Below are 9,470 nucleotides of genomic sequence, written 5' to 3' on the forward strand. Positions count from 1 at the left end.
CTGCACTGATAGCATGGAGCCTGCTTGGGATTCTCTGTCTCCTTCTCTCTCTGCCCCTCCCCCAGTTGCATGCTCTCTCTCACTCTCTCAAATAAATAAACATTAAAAGAATGAGGTCCGTTTTCCCCAAATTGACTATAGAGTCAATGTAATTCTAAGTAGAATTCCAAAAGTGTCTTTTTTGAGGAACTTGACAAGTGGATTCTGAAATGTATCTGGAAATGCAAAAGCCTAAGAAGAGTCAAGTAGCCAAGACATAGGGAGAAGGTGAATGAAGGATCTGCTTTACCAGGTACTGCAACCATTTGCCACACATTTAGTGGCTTAAAGCAACACAAATTCATTGTCAGTTCTGGAGGCCAGAATTCTAAATATGTCCACAAGGCTGTGTTCCTTTTGGAGGCTCTAGGGCAAAATGTGTTGTTATGCCTTTTCTAGCTTCTAGAGGCTACCACATTGCAATCCCATGGCTCATGCTCCTTTCCTCTTTCTTCAAAGTGCATCATCAATGTCTACTAAGTCTACGCCTCACTCTTATGAGGACTCTTCTGACTACATCAGGCTCACCGACACAATCCAGGATCACCTCCCCTTCTCAAGATCCTTAATCATAGCTGCCTATTTCCTTCTGCCATATAAAATAACATTTGCAAGTTCCAAGGACTAGGAAGTGGACATCTCTGAGGAACCATTATTCAGCTTATCACAAAGACTGACAGAGAAGGGTCAGAAATGGTGCTGGGATAATTGGTTGTTCACATGGGGAAAATGAAATTGATATTTTTAACATAAAATCAATTCCAAATAGATCATGCACTTACATGTGAAAAGGAAAGTTCAATATTTTTAAAATACAGAAGAATGTCTTTATCAACCTAGGTAGAGAAGGATTTACAGACATACCTCATCATAGGGTGTGCCTTGTTTTATTGCACTTTGCAGAAATTGAGGTTTTTTTTGCAACTTGAAACGTTGTGGCACCCCTGCATCCAGCAAGTCTATTGGAACCATTTTCCCAGCAGCATTTTCTTACTTTGTGTCTGTGTCACATTTTAGTAATTCTCACCATATTTCACATTTTTTCATTATTATGATGATCTGTGATCAATGATCTTTGATGTTATTATAATCATTTGGGGGTGCCACAACTGTGTCCATCTAAGGCAGCAAGTTTAAATCATAGATGTGTATTTTCTGACTGCTCTACTAGCTATTCCACCCCCTCCCTCTGCCCCAGGTTCCTATTCCTTGAGACACAGCAATATTGAAATTAGGCCATTAGGGGCAGCTGCGTGGCTCTGTTGGTTGAGCATCCAACTCTTGATTTTGGCTCAGGTCATGATCCCAGGGTTGTTCGATCGAGCCCTGCATCAGGCTCCACATGGGGCCTGCTTAAGATTTTCTCTCTCTCTCTCAAAAAAAAAAATGAGAAAAACAAAAATAAATTATCCCAATTAATAACTCTACTATGGCCTCTAAGTGTCCAAGTGCAAGGAAGAGTCACCGTCTCTCACTTTAAATCCAAAGCTAGAAATGATTCAGCTTAGCAAGGAAGGCATGTCGAAAGCTGAGATAGGCTGAAAGCTAGGCCTCTTGCACGAAATAGTTAGCCAGGTTGTGAATAAAAAGGGAAAATTTGCGAAGGAAATTAAAAGTGCTACTGCAGTGAATACATAAATGATAAGAAAGCCAAACAGCCTTATTTCTGCCATGGAGAAAGTTTTAGTGGTCCAGGTAGAAGATCAAGCCAGTCACAACATTCCCCTAAGCCAAAGCCTAATCCAGAGCAAGGCCCCAACTCACCTCAATTCTGTGAGGACTGAGAAAGGTGAAGAAGCTGCAGAAGGAAAGTTGGAAGCCAGCAGAGGTTGGTTCATGATGTTTAAGGAAAGAGGCCATCTGCATAGCATAAAAGTGCAAAGTGAAGCAGCCAGTACTGATGCAGGAGCTGGAGCAAGTTCTCCAGACGATCTAGGTAAGATAATAAAGACGAGTACACTCAACAACAGGTTTTCCTGTAGAGGAAACAGCCTTATATTGGAAGAAGATGCCTTCTAGGACTTTCAGAGCTAGGGAGAAGTCAATGCCTGGCTTCAAATCTTCAAAGAACAGGCTGACTCTTTTCATAGACATTAATGCAGCTGCTGACTTTGAGTTGAAGCCAATGCTCATTTGCCTTTTTGAAAACCCTAGGACGCTTAAGAAGTATGTTAAATCTACTCTGTTTGTGCTCTGTAAATGAAAGAACAAAGCCTGGTGACAGCACATCTGTTTACAAGAGGCTTTCCTGAATGTTTTAAGCCCACTGTTGAGACCTATTGCTCAGAAAAAGGGATTCCTTAAAAAATATTACTGCTCACTGACAATGCACCAGGTCACCCAAGGGCTCTGATGATGTATGCTGAGATTAATGTTTTCGTGCCTGCTAACACAGCATCCATTCTGCAGCCCATGGACAAAGGAGTAATTTCAACTTTCAGGTCTTATTATTTAAGAAACGTATTTTGTAAGGCTGTAGCTGCCATCCATAGTGACTCCTCCAATAGATCTGGGCAAAGTAAATTGAAAACCTTCTGGAAAGGAGTCACCATTTCAGATGCCATTAAAAATATTCGTGATTCATGGGAAACTGTCAAAATATCAACATTCACGGGACTTGGAAGACGTGTATTCCAGCCCTCATGGTCAAGACTTCTGTGGAGGAAGTAACTGCAGAGGTGGTGGAAATAGCAAGAGAACTGGAATCAGAAGTGGAGACTGAAGATGGGACTGAATGGTTGCAACCTCATGACGGAACTCCAACAAATATGGAGTCGCTCCTCATGGATGAGCAGAGCAGGTGGTTTCTTGAGATGGAATCTACTCCTGGGGAAGATGCTGTGAGGATTGTTGAAATGATGATAAAAGATTTAGAATATTCCATAAACTTAGCTGATAAAGCAGCAGCAAGGTCTGGGAGAACTGACTCCAATTTTGAAAAGAGTGAGACTGCGGGTAAAATGCTATCAAACAGGCATCACCTGCTACAGAGAAATTGTGAAAGGAAGAGTCAATAAATGCAACAAATTTTACTGTTGTCTTATTTTAAGAAATTGTCACAGTCGCCCAGCCTTCAGCAACCACCACCCTGGTCAGTCAGCAGCCATCAACATGGAGACAGGACCCTCTACCAGCAAAAAAAATTATGATATGCTGAAAGCAAGTCTAAAGTATTAATTAAGGGATGTACATTTTTAAGATTTATAAATTTTTTTTCAACGTTTATTTATTTTTTTGGGACAGAGAGAGACAGAGCATGAACGGGGGAGGGGCAGAGACAGAGGGAGACACAGAATCGGAAACAGGCTCCAGGCTCTGAGCCATCAGCCCAGAGCCTGACGCGGGGCTCGAACTCACGGACCGCGAGATCGTGACCTGGCTGAAGTCGGACGCTTAACCGACTGCGCCACCCAGGCGCCCCCATTTTTAAGATTTAATGCTATTGTGCACTTAAGAGGCTATGGTATAGTATAAACATATGTTTTACATGCATTGGGAACCCAAAAACTTCATTTGACCCACTTTATTGTGGTGGTCTAGAACTGAACTCTCAATATCTCCAAAGTATGCCTGTATTAAACAATATAAAATAGTTCTAATCATAATAAATGCAACTACATTAAAATTAAGAACTTCTATTAGAAAACACTGTAAAGAAAGTGAAAAGTCCAGCCCCAAACTGGGAGTACTGGGAGTATGTATGTGTGTGTGTATATATATATATATATATATATATATATATATATATATATATGTGTATATATATACACACACACACACACACACACACATATATATATATATATATGGCATATGCCATATGGCATATATATGGCATAGAGCTTATTTAAGAAAAAAAATTTTAAATAAAACCAGAGATTTTTTTTAGAAAGATGAAGAAATGACATTTTATATCCACAAAATTAGAAAAACATTTAAAATCAGATAATTCGAAGTGTTGGGGAAAACATGGGACAATGGGGGCAACTTTAACTGCAGGTGGAAGTATAAATTGGTACAACCATGTTGGAAAACATTCAAAGGCATTTGGAAAACCACTCTGGAAAATTCAGTATTTTGTAAAACCCAGTATGTGCACATCCCATGATCAGGAGAGTCCACTCCTAGGGATACACCGTAGAGAAACTCTTGCACAGGTGAACAAGGAGATATTTGCAAGATGGACCACAATAGCATTCTTTGAGAAAAAAAAAATACTGAGAACAAGCCTTATTTCCATGGATGTGCGAAAGCACAAGTGTGAAAACTCCATGTAATAGAATATTATCCAGCTGTGGGAATGGACCTACACCTATCTGCAGCAATAAAGATGAATCCTAGAAGCAAACAATGAGTGAAAAAAAGAAAGCCTCAGAAGACAACAAACACACTGTAAAAGACACTATTTTTATTAACCTCCATGACAAGCAAAACTGAGCAACCTGTTGTTTAGAGATGGACTCATACTAGGTGACAGTTTTTTAAAGCATGAGAATGTAACAGTAGTTCTCTCTAAGGGAGTTCACTTAAGAAGGAGCATGCTACCCCAAAGCGGGCTCATGTTCTACTTTGGGATAGCTTTACAAGTATTCATTTTATTATCATAACGTACATATGCATTATATATTCTTAAAGTCCTGGTTCATTAAAATTAAGTGCTTATGTTAAGCTAAAGACATCACTGATAGGAAAGCCAGCAACTGAGAGAATAGATTCACCATGCATTTGTCTGACACAAGAGCACCGACGGATCACCAAGAAGAGGACAAACAACTCAATTAGAAAATGGGTGAAGGACCAGAGGCACTTCATAAAGAGGGTATCCAGATGGCTAATAAGCACATGAAAAAGTGTTCAACCTCATCACTCATGGGGAAAATGCAAATTAAAACCTCAGTGAGTTACCACTACCTACCCGACTGGGCAGCTAACATTTAAAGACTGACAGTATTAAGTTCTGACAAGGATAGTATAGCACCCAGAAATAGTCTTTAATAGACTGGGGCAGGAAGGGATGCCTGGGAGGCTCAGTTGGTTAAGCATCCGACTCTTGACTTCAGCTCAGGTCATGATCTCACGATTCGTGGGATCGAGCCCCACATAGGGCTCTGTGCTCACAGCGTGGAGTCTGCTTGTGATTCTCTCTCTCCCTCTCTCTCTGCCCCTCCCACACTCGTTCTCTCTCTTCTCTCTCTCTCTCTCTCTCAAAATAAACATTTTTTTTTAAATAGAGGGAGCATAAATTGGTTTACCCAGTTCAGAAAACTGTTGGACATTATCTACTGAAGTTAAACCAATGCCCAGCCTTGTGATCTGACAATTTCACTCCTAAATATTTGCCCAAGAGAACTGAATGCATTATGTCCATAAAAGACATGCATGAGAATATCCATTACAGCTTTATTCATAATAGCCCCAGACTGGAAACAACGTACACGTTCATTAACAAGGTAAATAAATTGCGGCACGTTCATACAATAAAAAAGAAATTACTGATACAACAACGTGGATGAATCTCTGACGTTATGTTGAGCAAAAGAAGTGAAACACATACATGCTGTGTAATTCCATACATATGAAGTTCAAGACCAAGTTAATTAATCTGTGAAGATGGAAGTCAGAATAACGGTTACCTCGTGGTGCCGACGGAAGTGCACAAGGGAACCTTCCGGGACAATGGAAATGTTCTCTAGATTTGATCTGAGTGGTAGTTACATGGTGTATACATAGGTAAGCAATTAAGATTTGTGTATTGTGTATAGGTGGTATCTTTTTTTTAAAAAAAGTCCTCTAGTACTGCCTTCCAACCAGGTTTCTCCTCTGGGCATGCTCTGTGTAAGAATCCTGGAACCCTTGACGTTTTGCCTGAGGAAAACTGCAGTCACAGTGAGCAAGCACAGCAAAGAAACCAGTATCATTGGGGGCACAAAATGGCTTGCAAAATAAATAAGAAACCAGAGGACACCATTGAGAGGAATGTATTTCACTGATGAAATGGAGATAGGTAGAACAGGAGAGCTGACTGCCTCCTGAATTCACTTGTTTATTCGACAAAGACTTCTTCAACTTTTGCCACGTGCACACATCGTCCAGTTCTCCGCTAAGAATCAGGCCACCTTATTCACCCCTCAGCAACAGAGCTGGCTTGACCTTCCTTCCCCTTCGTGGTGACTCTGCTCCCTCTGTGCCTGCCTCCACTCCCTCGCCTTTTCACCCCCTTCTGTGTGCACCTTGTATATCTCATGAGTTTAGCTTACTTGAATTCAGCCTTGGCGGATGAATCTATGCATCTTCCCAGCTCAGGCTCTTCCTAATTAGTGTCTGTCTTAGCTATAGCTGTAACAAAGTACACCAGAATTCAGTAGCTTCAAACCGTCGTCATTTTTGTCAGCCCTGGTGCTGGGGGTCAGGGATTTGAGCAGGACTCAGTGGGTGTGGCTTCTCCTGCACATGGTGTCATCTGGGTGGCTCAGCTGGGGCTTCCCCCTTCTTAACAAGGCTGACTCATTAGGAATTACTTGAACACATCAGCTCCTTGCCCACTGAGCTCTTACAAGACTTGCAGATAATGCCTGCAGATAATCCCTAACCCAAACATAAACAAATGTCAGATGTCCTCTTGTTTCTAAACAGCCATGCATAAGGAAACACACAGAGGGGTGCCTGGGTGGCTCAGTAGGTTGGGCGCCTGACTTCGGCCCAGGTCATGATCTTGCATTTTGTGGGTTCGAACCCCACATGGGGCTCTGTGCTGATAGCTCAGAGCCTGGAGCCTGCTTCAGATTCTGTGTCTCCCTCTCTCTCTGCCCCTCCCCTGCTTGCATTCTGTCTCTCTGTCTCCCCAAAATAAATAAAGTTAAAAAAATGTAAGGAAACACACAGAGATAGTGTCCATTCTATGATTAAGAGACTAAGGCTGGTCTAAAAATATTTTCTTTCCTTCTTGTTTTTTAAATTTTTTAATGTTTATTTTTGAGAGAGAGAGAACACGTGCTAGAGGGGCAGAGAGAGAGGGAGACAAGGATCCTAAGGGGCTCAGTGGGTTAAGAGTCAATGTCAGCTCAGGTCATGATCTTGCAGTTCAAGTTTGAGCCCCGTGTCAGGCTCTCTACTGTCAGCACAGAGCCCCCTTAGGATCCTCAATCTCCCTCTCTGTCTGCCCCTCCCCCCTACACCTGTGCCCATTTCTCTCTCAAAAACAAACACTTTTAAAATTAAAAAAAAAGAAGAAGAAATTTTATCTTGGGTAAACCCCATACTGAATGATTAAGTCACTCCCTTCCCTTGAAGGGAGTATTCCCCACTTTACCCAGCTTCTTCCTCAATTTCTCTTCAGATAAGATCTTCATAAAATCAAGGCATCAGTACAAATGGAGGTGGAGCAAAACAGAAATAAATGTCAAAGCTGCACAGATAAAATACATCCATCAGCCTTCTGATCCAGCAGATTATTTCAGGAGACACCCACGGAGCTCAGACAGGAAGTTCCTGTGCCCTGCACGGCTGGCAGACTCAGGGAGCACCTGCTGTCACAGGACAGGCTTGGAGAACTGGGTCACAGCCCTGAGTTTAGCCCTTCCCTTCTAACTGTGAGCCTGGCCTTCTCTAGGCCAGAGTCCCCACACCATTGGCGTGACCGTGAATGAGACGGGGCACATACAGCCCGCGGCACTGAACATAGCACCTCATAGGTGTTCAGTAAACGTTGGCTTCTACCGGGACACCTGGAGCAGCCCCACCCTCCAGACAGCTGCCCGCGTCTGCCCACTTTACCAAACCAGGATAAAGTGGAACCAGGCCGTGGGCTGTCTGCACTCGGCACTGCCTTTTGCAAAGGAGTGGTTCCTCTTCCTACAGCACGAGGCTGTACATGCCTGTGGCTCCCCGCCTCCACCCGCAATACGTACATCACCATCAAGTCACTTTACCAGGTAGATTCGATTAAAACAACACTGCATTACTTTGATGGGCAGAAGAGATGTGTATGCCACATCATAAATGACTTGTTAACATCTAGGCAAGGCACAAAAAAAACCTTTTTTTCTTTTTTTCTTCTTCTTTTTTTTTTTTAATGTAAGCTCTATGCCCACGGTGGAGCTTGAACTCACAACCCCGAGATCAAGAGTTTCATGCTCTACTCTAAGCCAACCAGGCGCCCCCTCGCCTCCTTTTTTCTCTTAACTTCACATTGCCTTGAAAATTAGTTAAAAGATAGCTTGTGCACATTTCATGAACCCTTCCAGCACGGACCTGGAGCCCCAGAACTGAAACAACAGCTTCTTCTGGAAGTATCTAAAAATTGAAACCTGTGCCAGGCACACCCTAGAGGCTCAATAAACGTTAGCAGTTTATCCTAAAAATTATCCTCCAAAATGCACCCTAGGTTTGGAAAGGAAGATGAATGAGGTAGTAGTTGGAAAAAGAACAGGTACTTTAAATAGATGGGCTTCCTTTACTCTGGTCTCTCATGTATGTGATTTTGCTATGTCACTTACTCCTAAAACCCTAAAAATAAATGTCGTATTTAATATTAGGCCACCGAAGCTATTTCGGGACGGACACGCTAGATTGTGCAGTCACTCACGCTTACCAGTTCAGAAACTGTTCAGTGATCCAAAGGTCAAAGGCAGGATGTGGTTGACAGGGGTCTGGCATGTATAGAGGGAACGTTCAGTACAGGTGGGCCGTTTTTATGGAGATAGGCTTTCATTTTCCCCTCGGAGAACAGCCACGGAAAACAGGAAAATCTTGGAGCAAGCACATGTGCTTAAGTAGCGTCCCGCTTTGCATTATTTTATTTTCCGTGATATGCTGTATCGTGAGAGTACTGACGATGACAGTACTGAAGCCCTGAGCCTTTTTTGAAATTTCAGTTTAGCCACCAAAAACGATTTGATGTTTCCCGTGGCCAATCATGTGAGCATTCATGCTCAAGTGCTTTAGAAATTGTTCCATGGTCTGAAGGTTCAACTCAGGATGTGGTTTCCACCCCGAAGCCAGGCTCAGCTGCCACTCACTTGACTTTCACAATTTAGGTTTTCTCTCTCCCAAAGCGTGTGCGTATGTGTATGCACCTTAAAAAGTCAAAACTTTTACAATGAGGGACACCCAGCTGGATCAGTCGGTAGAGCAAGCGACTCTTGATCTCAAGGTCATGAGTTCAAGCACCACGTTGGGTGTAGAGATTGCTTAAAAATAAAATATTAAAAAAAAAAAGTTTTACAGTGAAATAGCTTACAATGAAAAGTAATAGTTCTCTGGGCTCTCCTCCAATACGTGCTGAGCTTGTTCCCCAGAAGCATCTAGCACTGGCCCTTCTGGCTATTTCTTCAGCTCATGTCAGTCACCTCTGTATTTCTAGACAATATGCTTATACTATGTCTTGATTTGTCCACGGATTGGCTGACCTAGAAGATTAGGATTTCTCTCTC

The 9,470-nt window shown here is 42.4% G+C and overlaps 1 pseudogene; it reads left to right on the plus strand.

The window, feature by feature from the left end:
* Nucleotides 1–1,362: 1,362 nt before the first annotated feature.
* Nucleotides 1,363–3,284, plus strand: LOC111556950 (annotated as a pseudogene).
* The last annotated feature ends 6,186 nt before the right edge of the window (nucleotides 3,285–9,470 follow it).

This window comes from Felis catus, chromosome D2, assembly GCF_018350175.1.
Source record: "Felis catus isolate Fca126 chromosome D2, F.catus_Fca126_mat1.0, whole genome shotgun sequence".
In the NCBI taxonomy this organism is placed as follows: domain Eukaryota; kingdom Metazoa; phylum Chordata; class Mammalia; order Carnivora; family Felidae; genus Felis; species Felis catus.